Consider the following 12,607-nt stretch of genomic DNA (forward strand, 5'->3'; position numbering starts at 1 on the left):
CCATTTAGGCTGATCTACATTGTGTCCCTTTGAAAAGAGATGTAATATTATATCACTAACATGCAATCAGTCTCCCCTGACACTGCCTGGGGTCCCCTGGGGAGGCTTGTGTCATTCTTTAAAAACCTCTGTTCTAATTGAAAGAGATACCCAACTTGATGTGACGGAGAGAGTAATGGGATGTGAATCAAGTGTAGTGTGACTCAAAGCTGTAATGAGCATCTGCCAGAGCTTGTGTTGGCATACAATAGCCAGGTCCATTCATCAACAGGTTACTCGCCTTTCTACTTGCTTTTTCAAAGGGATGCACGGGTTCCCCTGGATGTGCTGGGAGGAGGAGACCTAGGGGCACAAGAAAGTAGTGCATAGAGAGCAGCTAAAACACTGCACATTTCAGACAACAGGGAAACAGCACGGGGTACAGAAACATGCAGACATTGAGGCTACCTGTGACACAGACTCTCATGATGTGGTCAAAGCTCACTCACAACACTCAACATAGGTGTACAAGAGGCTCGGGAGAGGGAGCAAGGACAGGGAATAGTGAGGGTTGCACCAGAGGTAGACACAGGCCAGGGGAAGTTCAGGTTAAGGCGGGGCATGTTGATGAGTCAGAAGTAGACACAGATGAGGGCAAGGGTCAGAGACAACCAAAGAGAAGTACATGAGGTATACTGACGGAGATGATGTTTGGTTTTTTTTTGTGTGAATTTTTCATGTACTAACTGTGCTTTTGTAAGAACTACATAATAACTGTCTCCATTGGTTGCCCTCTTGTGACAGATACATGGCATAGGCAGAAGGGTCACTGGTGTGGCAGGGTTTCACAAGGGGGGAATGTGACAGAAAAGAAATGGCCGGGGATTCAAGTGTAGTGTTTTCCTGCTGTCGAGCTGCTTTGCCGGGGGAAGAGGGGAGCTGTGTGCGTGAGGACGGTGACTCGTAGGCAGGAAGACAGCACGGTGCAGAGGGGCACACGTTGGTCATCGCCTGGCGATCCTCCTGAGGACAGAGCCTACCCCTGCCAACTAGTGACATTTCTTTATCATTAGGTCCTCATGGAGGTGCTATGAGAGGAGTGACAATATTGTTTCATTTTATTTTGAAAAGGCTGAGATACTTTCGATTTTTATATTTTAAGAGTCACTGACAGTGATATAACTGTATTTTCTATTGAAGTAGAGTGACTTTTTTTCTTTGTTTTCTGTTTACCCCTTTTAGCCCCAACTCTGGGGTCGAATATTAAAGTTGTAGTGAGAGATACTAAATATTGAAAACTACTTCTTTAATCTACTTTTACAAAAGGGGAACTAAATAAACAATCAATATATTGTTTTACAAAGTGAGCTACATCTCGGGTGTGTTATGAACCTATCTAAGAGTTCATCTTGAGGTATCTACTCATGATGGGGATGGGGCACCTCACTTACCACAGTAGAGTTGCATGAGGGGGAGGTACACAAGGCAGGATACACCACCTCACTGGTAAAAACTACACCAAAGTTGCCATCGTGATCATACTAGACACTGGGGCCCTACTCATGCCACTTGTTAATTGGTTGCAGGGTAATTAAGGGGCAAATTGAGTCGGGGCAAGGGGCTAGGACCTCTATTTGCTTCCCCCACAACACGGGTGCTTTGCATCCGTTACATTGACATGATATCCCTGCACCATGACAACACCACGAGAATAAGCATCAGAAAAGACACTAAATTTCTTGGATAACCAGAGAGCACATCCATAAAGCCAGTAATTGTGAAATATTTGCTCAGGTTGATCCTGACTGTTGAAACAAAGCACCCTATTTATAATGTTTGACTTCTCCTGCCCGTTCGGAGCTTAAGAGTTATTGTTCAAACTTTTTTTCTTTTCACTTCAGCAAGATAATGACTAAGAGGCAAATATTCCATATGTAAGAACAAAAATCCAAGTGGACCTTTTGAAAAAACTAATTATCACACACAATACGCAAAAGACAACCTGTAATTCTTCTGTTAAATTACACCTAAAATTAGATTACACCTTAAAAATAAACACAGCTTGTATGTGTCCACAATGACATAGAATGTGTTGTCCAGTGAGAAGATCTAATTTATGCATATTGTTGCATTGTCTATGCAAATGTTTTTACCTAGCTGTGCAGAACTTCCATCCACATCTCACAAATGTCTGCCTGTGTCTGCCTGTGTGTTTGCCCTGAGTTATAGCCACTAGGACATCTCCTGGTACTCGCTTAAAGTATAACCCAGAATACACACACACACACACACACACACACACACACACACATACGAATACACAGCCTCCACCTCAGCTGTCATCCAGTCACAAGGACGTCAATCATAGTTACATATTATAAAAGTTGAAAAAGCTCCGCATATGTGAGAGTATAGGAACATTATACCAGTGGTGGGCCGTCGGGGCCTGCAATGCCTTCTCTGCTGCCTAAAAATTATCTGAATCACAGATGTTAATAAAATTTTGTCCATGAATACTTATTAAATAATTCCAAATAGTCTGTTCACTTCCTGTCATAGCTTTTCCCCTGGCTGTGCCGCTTCCAAACATGTATTTTCATATTGAAGCGTTTAACTATTCACATTTTAGCCATCAGCTGTTGGCAGGTAGGGTCAAAGTCAAAGAAATCTGCCTGGGGGGGGGCCTGCACAATCGGTTCTGCAAGCCCTTTTCGCAAAAAATAAGTGTTGATGACGTTGCTTCAACCAATCAGTTTTTGAGTTGGGGACCTCAAAGCCTTCATGCAGGCTTCAGCAACGTCAGCGTATGCACACCCACTGATTGAATAGTCAGAGAGTGGACAAGTGTATTTGCGAGGAGAAGCTTACTAGCTGAACACAGAAATATAGTTGTGTTTGTTTAATATCGGTTTTGTCAACCCACAATGGCTGCAGGAGGAGAAGAAACAGACTTAGTTGCTAATATATTGTTAAAGCCATTTTCTAGATGGAGTTTTGAAGAAAGGCTGGACGTAGTAAAGAACGGTAGGGCAACTCCTAAGCTAGCGAACCTTATACAACCAGGAAAAGGATTTGTCTGACATTTTCAAGCCACGAACTACGACCGGTACCCCTGGCTCACAGGCTCCGAGGTACACTGCATATTGTATTGCTTGTAGAGTGCTTGTAGATGAAGCACACGGGTAATCTGTACCACAGAATAATAGAACTCTATTTGAGGAAAGGAAGGAGGATAGATTTTGTCTACAAATGATCAGATTTTGGTGCGTAAAATGCTGCTATTTTCCTTAATAATACTGAAAGTTTATGAGGTAATTATTGGTGTTTTTTATGTGTCGCAGCTGTTTGGTATAAAAGCATTTATTGTGGCTACTGTCCGGTTTTGTGGCTCCCGCCACGGGACCGGACTTTGTTGTCCCGGTGTGTTCAGGTATCATTCAGGGAAAAACGTCACAATGGTCAGACACTGATCAAGCATGAATGGTTTATTCAAAGTCAGGAAATACTCTTAGGACATATCTCCCAGAGATATCCCAGGCTACAATGAATGTCACCCGAGAGGATGGTTCACCCTCTGCACACCTGCTGAGACGCGTCCGGCGGATGTGCAGGTGAGGAGGTTCTGGCCCCGAGCCAAGGAGGCACGGTCATTTTATACCATCGCCTCAACGGTCTGTTTTATTTCCTTATAAGGACTTATTTTACACACGCTTGGAATTTGGGCACTTGGGGTGCCGGGCCGCGCCCCGGAAAAAGCCACGGGGTGCGTGATCGATTGCACGCGGGGGTGACAGAGGAAGAGAAGGGATGCCCAGAGTTGGCCATCCCTTTGTCGTCACGTGATGCGCTCCCACGGGCCAAATTTAACACTACGCGAGTTATCTATCTGCAATGCACCTCTCTTTGTACTGCATTTCTGCATAATAAGATATTTTTTATAGCCATAAAATAATTATTGTGGGGGGTCTACACGTCGCCGGTCTATGTAAGTGTCACGGGCCGGGGGCGGACTCGGGCAGGGAACCACACCACCAAGGCTGAAATCAGGGTAGGAACTCTTTTATTTAGGTAGACAAGGTGTCTCAGGCAGGCAGGCAGGCAGGGTGTCTCAGGAAGGGTCCCAGGCAGAGTTACAGGAGGGGCCACAAGACAGGGTCTCGCAGGCAGGATCACAGGCAAGCTCTCAATACAGAATCACGATACAGTTGCAATTCTCTGGCGCCAGAGCAGTGCGCGCCGCTGCTCTTTATGGAGATGTTGATTAGCGGCAGCTGGCCGCTGCTGCAGCTGGCGCTGATTCTTAATTGAATCCAACCGTGTCTCCTCTCAGCTGCCGAGAGGAGATCCTGACAGTAGCCCCCCCCCCTCGACGGGCGCCTGGAGCCGGCCTGGATGGTCGCGGTGGAACTGCCGGATCAACGAGGGGTCCAGAATCTGCCAAGCCGGAACCCAGGATCTCTCCTCCGGACCATAGCCCTCCCAGTCCACCAGATATTGCAGCCCCCTACCCCAGCGGCGAACATCCAGGAGGCTGGAGACGATGTAAATGGGATTACCATCTAGAACGCGGGGAGGAGGGGGAGTGGGAACGGGAGGGGCCAGCGGATCTTTGCGGACCGGTTTGACCTGGGAAATATGAAACGTGGGGTGGATCTTTAGTGAAGGTAGGAGTCGGAGACGGCTAGCGGATGGATTGATAATAGCAGTGATCTCGAACGGGCCAATGAATCGCGGAGAGAGTTTCTTGGGGGATGCCTTCAGAGGAAGGTCCCGGGTGGAGAGCCAGACTTTGTTCCCGGGGGCGTAGATCGGCGCCTTGGATTGGCGGCGGTTTGCCTGTGTCTGAGTTCGCCGGGAAGCACGGAGGAGAGCGGCGCGTGCCTGGCGCCAGGTCCGAGTGCACCGGCGGAGATGGACGCCGACAGAGGGAACCGCGATCTCTCGTTCGTGTTCGGGAAACAAGAGAGGCTGGTAGCCGTATGCACAATTGAAAGGTGAGAGCTGGGTAGCGGCGCTGGGGAGGGTGTTGTGCGCGTATTCCAGCCAGGGAAGGTGATCACTCCAGGAGGTGGGGTTTCTAGAGGTGACGCAGCGGAGGGCCGCCTCCATCTCCTGGTTCAGCCGCTCCGTCTGGCCGTTACTTTGGGGGTGGAACCCGGGCGACAGGCTGACCTTGGCCCCAATTGCTAAACAAAAGGCCTTCCAAACGCTGGATGTGAACTTGGGACCTCTATCGGAAACTATGTCTACGGGGATGCCATGAGCGCAGAAAAGGTGAGAAACTAATAATTTAGCCGTGTCTAGTGCGGAGGGGAGTTTGGGAAGTGGAATAAAGTGCGCAAATTTAGAAAAAGGATCAATGATGGACAGGATAACTGTGTGCCCCTTAGAGGGGGGTAAACCGGTAACGAAATCTAAGGCAATATGGGACCAAGGTCGCCAGGGAATCGGGAGGGGCAGTAGCCACCCTGAGGTAGGTTGAGTGGAGGACTTATTCTGAGCAGGCTGAAACGTATCGGCGCCAGTCGCGGGACATGGAGGGCCACCAGAATCTCCGCCGCGCCACCCTCAGAGTTCTGTACCTCCCTGGGTGGCATGATAGCTGGCTGGAGTGGGCCCAGCAGAGGACGTCGGCCCGGGCTGTCTCCGGGACGAACGTCGTCCCCGGGGGATTGGCCTCCGGAAATACCTGGTTCTGTTGAGCCTGTTGGACTGCAGTTTCCACATCCCAGACCAAGCAGGCCAGGTGGTATGGAGACAGGATGGGCTCAGAACCCTCCTCTTTTGAGTGGACACGGGCCGCTGGGGACGGACTCAGAACCACACCACCAAGACTGAAATCAGGGTTGGAGGTCTTTTATTTAGGTAGGCAGGGTGTCTCAGGCAGAGTTGCAGGCAGGGCCCCAGGCAGGGTTGCAGGAAGGGCAGGGTCTCACCAGGACAGGGTCTCAGAAAGGGCCCCACAATCCTTCACCCCTGGGACCTCCAGTCGCTCCTTTGAGCCTTCTCGATCCCTCGCGAATTCCCTGGCCCCGAGCAGAGCATGCCGCTGCTCTTTATGGGTCCGGGTAATTGGCGGCAGCTGGCGCTGATTACAAATTGGACCCAGGTGTGAGACCCTGACAGTACCCCCCCCCCCCCTCAATGGGCGCCTCATGGAGTTGGCCTGGGTGGGTGTGGTTTCCCGAGTCCATGCTGGCCAAGGAATTCTGTCACGGGCCGGGGGCGGACTCAGGCAAAGAACCACACCACCAACGCTGAAATCAGGGTAGGAACTCTTATTTAGGTAGACAGGGTGTCTCAGGCAGGCAGGCAGGCAGGGTGTCTTGGGAAGGGTTACAGGAGGGGTCCCAGGCAGAGTTACAGGAAGCAGGATCTCAATACAGAATCACGATACAGTTGCAATTCTCTGGCACCAGCCAGTGCTTGCCGCTGCTCTTTATGGAGATGTTGATTAGCGGCAGCTGTCCGCTGCTGCAGCTGGCGCTGATTCTTAATTGAACCCAGCCGTGTCTCCTCTCGGCTGCCGAGAGGAGATCCTGACAATAAAGCGGCTCCTCATTAACCAAAAAGCTGCAGCACTCAGGCGGGGGTTGGGGGGGGTTGATTCGGACCACTACTGAAGGCCTAGGTGTAAGATGCACGGCCCGCCACTGCATTATACCTATTTCTCTAAATATTACACACTGAGAACAACACAGAGAAAGAAGAAATACTGAATACCATGTTTGGTTATGTCTTTTTGCTGGCTATAACTTCAGTTCTAATTTAATATTGTGGCAGACATGAAATGGTGTGGCCTCTCACCCACTGGACTAAGGGTCGTGGGGTGTGGTTAAGCCAGGTATATATGGGTGATCCCAGATGTTCAAATTCAAGTGATTGTTTGTCTGTGTTTCAAATTAAAGGATCAAACTCCTTTATGCGTGTGCCATTATTTAATCGCTGAAACCCCACAATATACCTGTTCTTCATCAAGCTGTCTTATCAAGGTTTCAAAAAAATACATTAAAAAGCTGTTTGACAGAAAACTTCAAATTCTGCCAAACCACATATTATTATATCTTTCAAGTCCTGTAGAAAAGTCCCAGTGCCTCTTGCCCACAAATAAAGCTCGACAGACTGTGTGCCATAAAATGCAGCCTCAGGGCGGCACTGGCCCGTGTCTCTCCAAGCCTGCCTTTGGGGGGCACGGAGCAGTGCCTCCCTTTGCCGGTCCTAAGCCCGGATAAATGCAGAGGGTTGCGTCAGGAAGGGCAAAACCAAAACCAAACATGCGAGTCAACCAAAACTACACCATACCGGATCGGTCGCGGACCGGGTTAACAACGACCGCCATTGGTACTGATAACCTACGGGGTACTAATGGAAATTGGGCTACTGTGGGTCGAAGAACAAGAACAAGAAGAAGAGGAGGAGTGCGTGTTCGGAAACAGAGAGAGAGGAGGAAAGGAAAGAGCCTGGGACTGAGAGTAGGAACTTTGAATATCAGGACTATGACAGGAAAAGGTAGAGAGTTGGTCGACATGATGCAGAGAAGGTGGATATACTGTGTGTCCAGGAGACCAGGTGGAAAGGTAGTAAGGCTAGAATCTTAGGAGCAGGCTTTAAGTTGTACTATCATGGTACTGACTGAAAGAGAAATGGAGTAGGAGTTATCTTGAAGGAGGAGTTTGTTAGGAACGTCCTAGAGGTGAAAAGAATGTCAGATAGACTTATGAGTCTGAAACTGGAAATTGAAAGTGTGATGCTCAATGTTGTTAGTGGCTATGCCCCGCAGGTGGGATGTGAATCTGAAGAGAAGGAGAAGTTCTGGAATGAGTTAGATGAAGTGATGCAGAATATTCTTAGAAATGAGAGAGTGATAATTGGTGCAGACCTCAATGGACATGTTGGTGAAGGCAATAGAGGGGATGAAGAAGTGATGGGCAGATTTGGTATCCAGGATAGGAATGCAGAGGGACAGATGGTTGTAGATTTTGCAAAAAGGATGGAAATGGCTGTAGTGAACACTTTTTTCCAGAAAAAAACAGGAACATAGGGTAACTTATAAGAGCAGCGGTAGGAGCACGCAGGTAGACGACATCTTGTATAGACGAGGTAACCTGAAAGCGATCAGTGACTGCAAAGTCGTTGTAGGTGAGAGTGTAGCCAGACAGTATAGGATGGTGGTTTGTAGGATGACTCTGGTGACAAGGAAGATGGAGAGGACAAAGGCAGAGCAGAGGACAAAGTGGTGGAAGCTGAAAAGGGAAGAGTGTCGCCTGGTTTTCAGGGAGGAGTTGAGAAAGGGTCTGGGTGGTCAGGGAGAGCTTCCAGATGATTGGACAACAACAGCTAGTGTTATCAGGGAGACAGGTAGAAGAGTACTTGGTGTGTCATCTGGAAGGAAAGTAGGTGAGGAGACTTGGTGTTGGAATGAGGAAGTGCAGGAGTGTATACAGAGAAAGCGGTCACCAAAGAAGAAGTGGGACACTGAGTGGACTGAAGAGAACAGACAGGAGTTCAGGGAGATGCGGCAAAAGGTAAAGATAGAGATAGCAAAGGCAAAACAAAGGGCGTACGATGACTTGTATGCTCGGTAAGATAGTAAGGAGGTTGAGAATGATCTATACAGGTTGGCGAAACAGAGAGATAATGATGGAAAGGATGTACAACAGGTCAACGGTGATTAAGGAGAGGGAAATGTATTGACTGATGCTAGAAGAGTGATGGGACGATGGAAAGAGTACTTTGAAGAGCTGATGAATGTGGAAAATGAAAGAGAGGCAAGGGTAGAAGAGGGGACTATTGTAGACCACAAAGTAGCACAAATTAGTAAAAGTGAAGTGAGGAAGGCATTGAAGAGGATGAAGAGTGGAAAAGCAGTTGGTCCTGATGATATACCTGTGGAGGTGTGGAAGTGTCTAGGAGAGGCAGCGGTAGATTTTCTGACTAGATTATTCAACAGGATCTTAGAGTGAGAAGATGCCTGAAGAATGGAGACAAAGTGTGATGGTGCCTATTTTTAAGAATAAAGGGGATGTGCAGAATTGTGGCAACTATAGAGGGGTTGAGTTGATGAGCCATACAATGAAGGTATGGGAAAGAGTAGTGGAAACTAGACTGAGAGCAGAAGTCAGCATTTGTGAACAGCAGTATGGCTTCATGCCAAGGAAGAGTACTACAGATGCAATATTTGCGTTGAGAATGCTAATAGAAAAGTACAGAGAAGGCCAGAGGGAGTTGCATTGCGTTTTTGTAGACCTAGAAAAAGCATATGACAGGGTGCTAAGAGAGGAGCTCTGGTATTGTATGAGGAAATCTGGAGTGGCAGAGAAGTATGTTACACTGGTGCAGCATATGTATGCTAGCTGTGAGACACTAGTACGGTGTGCTGTAGGGGTAACAGAGAAGTTCAAGGTGGAGGTGGGACTCCATCAGGGATCAGCTCTGAGCCCCTTCTTGTTCGCAATGGTGATGGACAGGCTGACAGATGAGGTTCGACAGGAATCCCCATGGACCATTATCTTTGCGGGTGACATTGTGATCTGTAGTGAGAGCAGACAACAGGTAGAGGAAAATCTAGAGAGGTGGAGGTATGCTCTGGAAAGGAGAGGAATGAAAGAATATATGTGTGTGAATGAGAGGAACTCGGGTGGAACAGTGAGGCTACAGGGAGTGGAGATCAAGAAATTAGAGAATTACAGGCACTTGGGGTCAACAGTTCAGAGCAACGGAGAGTGTGGAAAAGAGGTGAAGAGACAAGTTCAAGCTGTTTTGGAAGTGTCAGGGGTACTATGTAACAGAAGACTATTGGCCATAATGAAAGGAAAGGTGTACAAGACAGTGGTGAAAACAGCAACGCTTTATGGCCTAGAAACAGTTACAATGACAAAAAGAAAGGAGGCAGAGCTAGAGGTTACAGAGATGAAAACGCTAAGGTTCTCTTTGGGAGTGACCAGGATGGATAGGATCAGGAATGAGTCTATCAGAGGAACAGCACATGTTCAATGTTTTGTCGAGAAGGTCAGAGAAGCCAGACTGAGATGGTTCCGTCGTGAACAAAGAAGGAGGTCCAAGGAGAAGATTTATGGACGTAGTGAGAGAGGATATAAAGGCAGTTGCTGTGAGAGAGGAGGATACAGAGAATAGGGTTAGATGGAGAAAGTTGATTCCCTGCGCAACCCCTGAAGGGAAAAGCCGAAAGGACAAGAAGAAGAACTTTTTGCACAGGTGGTGTCCTACCACGGTTCCATGCTGGAATTCACTGTGCTCCTGTGAGCAACCCATTCTTTCATAAATGTTTGTAAAAACAGTCTGCATGCCTAGGTGCTTGATTTTATACACCTGTGACCGTGGAAGTGATCTGAACACCGGATTCCGATTATTTGGATAGGAGAGCGAATCCTGTTGGCCATATAGTTTATAGATTGCTATGGCGCATCACTTTTAATACCCAATGATAAAAAAATAGATAGTTTTTCCTTAAAATGGGAATATATCCATTCTCTTTTACCTGTAGTCCATTTTTATATTGCTTTCAGCGAGACCTAAAAAAAATGCTCAAGAGTCAAGATCAAGGTCAAGATTTATAAGGAACACATGTTTCCATTGCACTGAACTGCTTGTATTTCTAACGAAGATATGCACTGATTTTTCTTTATCTATTTTGTGAAGAAGTGGACAAAGGACAAGACGGAAAAATGAGATTCGTACATGTGATTCACAAATCATATAGTTTCATTCCTTGAAAGTGGAAGCTGAATGAAACTCTGGGGAGATTAAGTGAGATTAACAATGCTTTATACCTGGCAGCTCATCATAGGGCAGCCATCATGAAGCAGTGACATGAAGGGTTACTCTGACACAAAGAGGGGAGAAAATCTGTTATGTGAGAGCAAGACTATTTTTCCTCACATTTCAGGGCAAATTCACCTGAAAAGCCACTGTGGTTTATCTGGTTTAGTGAAAATGGATTAAATATCCTTGTGGATTTATACATATGAAAAGGGGATAAAGGTGTTATTTTTTTTCCTTTTTTTTAACATTTCCAACCAATACATGTGTTCAAGAATATATACTAATACGTTGAAGGGATTTTTGTATCTTTCAAAAGTTCACTTTGGCAAGGAAGTGATAGTTGGTAATGTTTAGTTTAGATGGTAAAACATGACCACATGCAAAGAGACAATGATTGCCATAAAAATTTGTCTTTCCATCTACAAGGGCACCCCTTCAATGTAGCCTGGCATGGGCCAGTGTCTCCCTGAGCTGTTCCCAAGCCTAGATAAATGCAGGGGGTTGCGACAGAAAGGTCATCTGGCGTAAAACTTGTGCCAAAACCAAATATATGAATTGAACCTAAGAATCCCATACCGGATCAGTCGAGGCCCAGGTGAACAAAGACTACCATCAGTGCAGATAATCTACAGGGTACCAGAGGAAATTAGACTGCCACGAGTGGAAGAATGGGAGAGGAGGAAGGTGTGTTCGGAAGCAGAGAAGAGGAAAGGCTAGAGTCTGGAACCAAGACTAGGGGCTTTGAAAATTGGGACAATGACAGGAAAAGCTTGAGAAGAGTTGACATAATGTAGAAAAGGGAGGGGGATATACTTTGTTTCCAAGAGACCAGGTGGAAAGGTAAAACGTTTAGAAGCTTAGCAGCGGGTTTTAAGCTGTACTATCATGGTACTGACAGGAACAGAAATGAAGTAAGAGTTATCTTGAAGGAGGAATTTATGAGAAACATTCTGGAGGTGAAAAGAATGTCAGATAGACTTATGAGTCTGAAACTGGAAATTGAAGGTGTGATGCTCAATGTCATTAGTGGCTATGCCCCGTAGGTGGGGTGTGAGTTTGAGGAGAAGGAGAAGTTTGACAGTCAGGAGGGAGAGAATGATTTATGATTATTGGCAAAACAAAGAGATAGAGGTGGACAGGATGTACAGCAGGTCACAGAAGGAGGGCATATGTATTGCCAGAGGCTAGAAGAGTTATGGGAAGATGGAAAGAGTACTTTGAAGAGCTGATGGATGAGGAAAATTATAGAAAAGGAAGGTTAGAACATGTGACTATTGTGGACCACAAAGTAGCAGAGATTAGTAAAAGTGAAGTGAGGAAGGCATTAAAGAGGATAAGGAGTGGAAAGGCAGTTGGTCCTGATGATCTACCTGTAAAGGTATGGAACTGTCTGCGAGAGGCAGCGGTAGAGTTTCTGGCTAGATTATTCAACAGGATCTTAGAGAGTGAGAAGATGCCTGAGGAATGGAGAAGAACTATAATGGTGCCCATATTTAAGAATAAGGGGGAAATGCAGAATTGTGGTCACTATAGAGGGATAAAGTTGATGAGCCATACAATGAAGTTATGGGAAAGAGTAGTGGAAACGAGACTGAGAGCAGAGATCAGCATTTGTGAGCAGCAATATGGCTTCATGCCAAGGAAGAACACTACAGATGCAATATTTGCTTTGAGAATGCTAAAAGAGAACTACAGAGAAGGCCAGAGGGAGCTGCATTGTGTTTTGTAGACCTAGAAAAAGCATTTGACAGGGTGCCAAGAGAGGAGCTCTGGTATTGTATAAGGAAGTCTGGAGTGGCAGAGAAGTATGTTACACTGGTGCAGGACATGTATACTAGCTGTGAGA

At 46.7% G+C, this 12,607-nt stretch overlaps 1 pseudogene; it reads right to left on the reverse strand.

Annotated features, from left to right (window-relative positions):
- Window positions 1-264: 264 nt before the first annotated feature.
- Window positions 265-12,607, reverse strand: part of LOC147218705 (uncharacterized) — a 53,914-nt pseudogene continuing 41,571 nt past the window's right edge.

This window comes from Fistularia commersonii, chromosome 26 (genome assembly GCF_037954325.1).
Source record: "Fistularia commersonii isolate RoL2024-O1a breed Wild chromosome 26, RoL_Fcom_v1.0, whole genome shotgun sequence".
Classification (NCBI taxonomy): domain Eukaryota; kingdom Metazoa; phylum Chordata; class Actinopteri; order Syngnathiformes; family Fistulariidae; genus Fistularia; species Fistularia commersonii.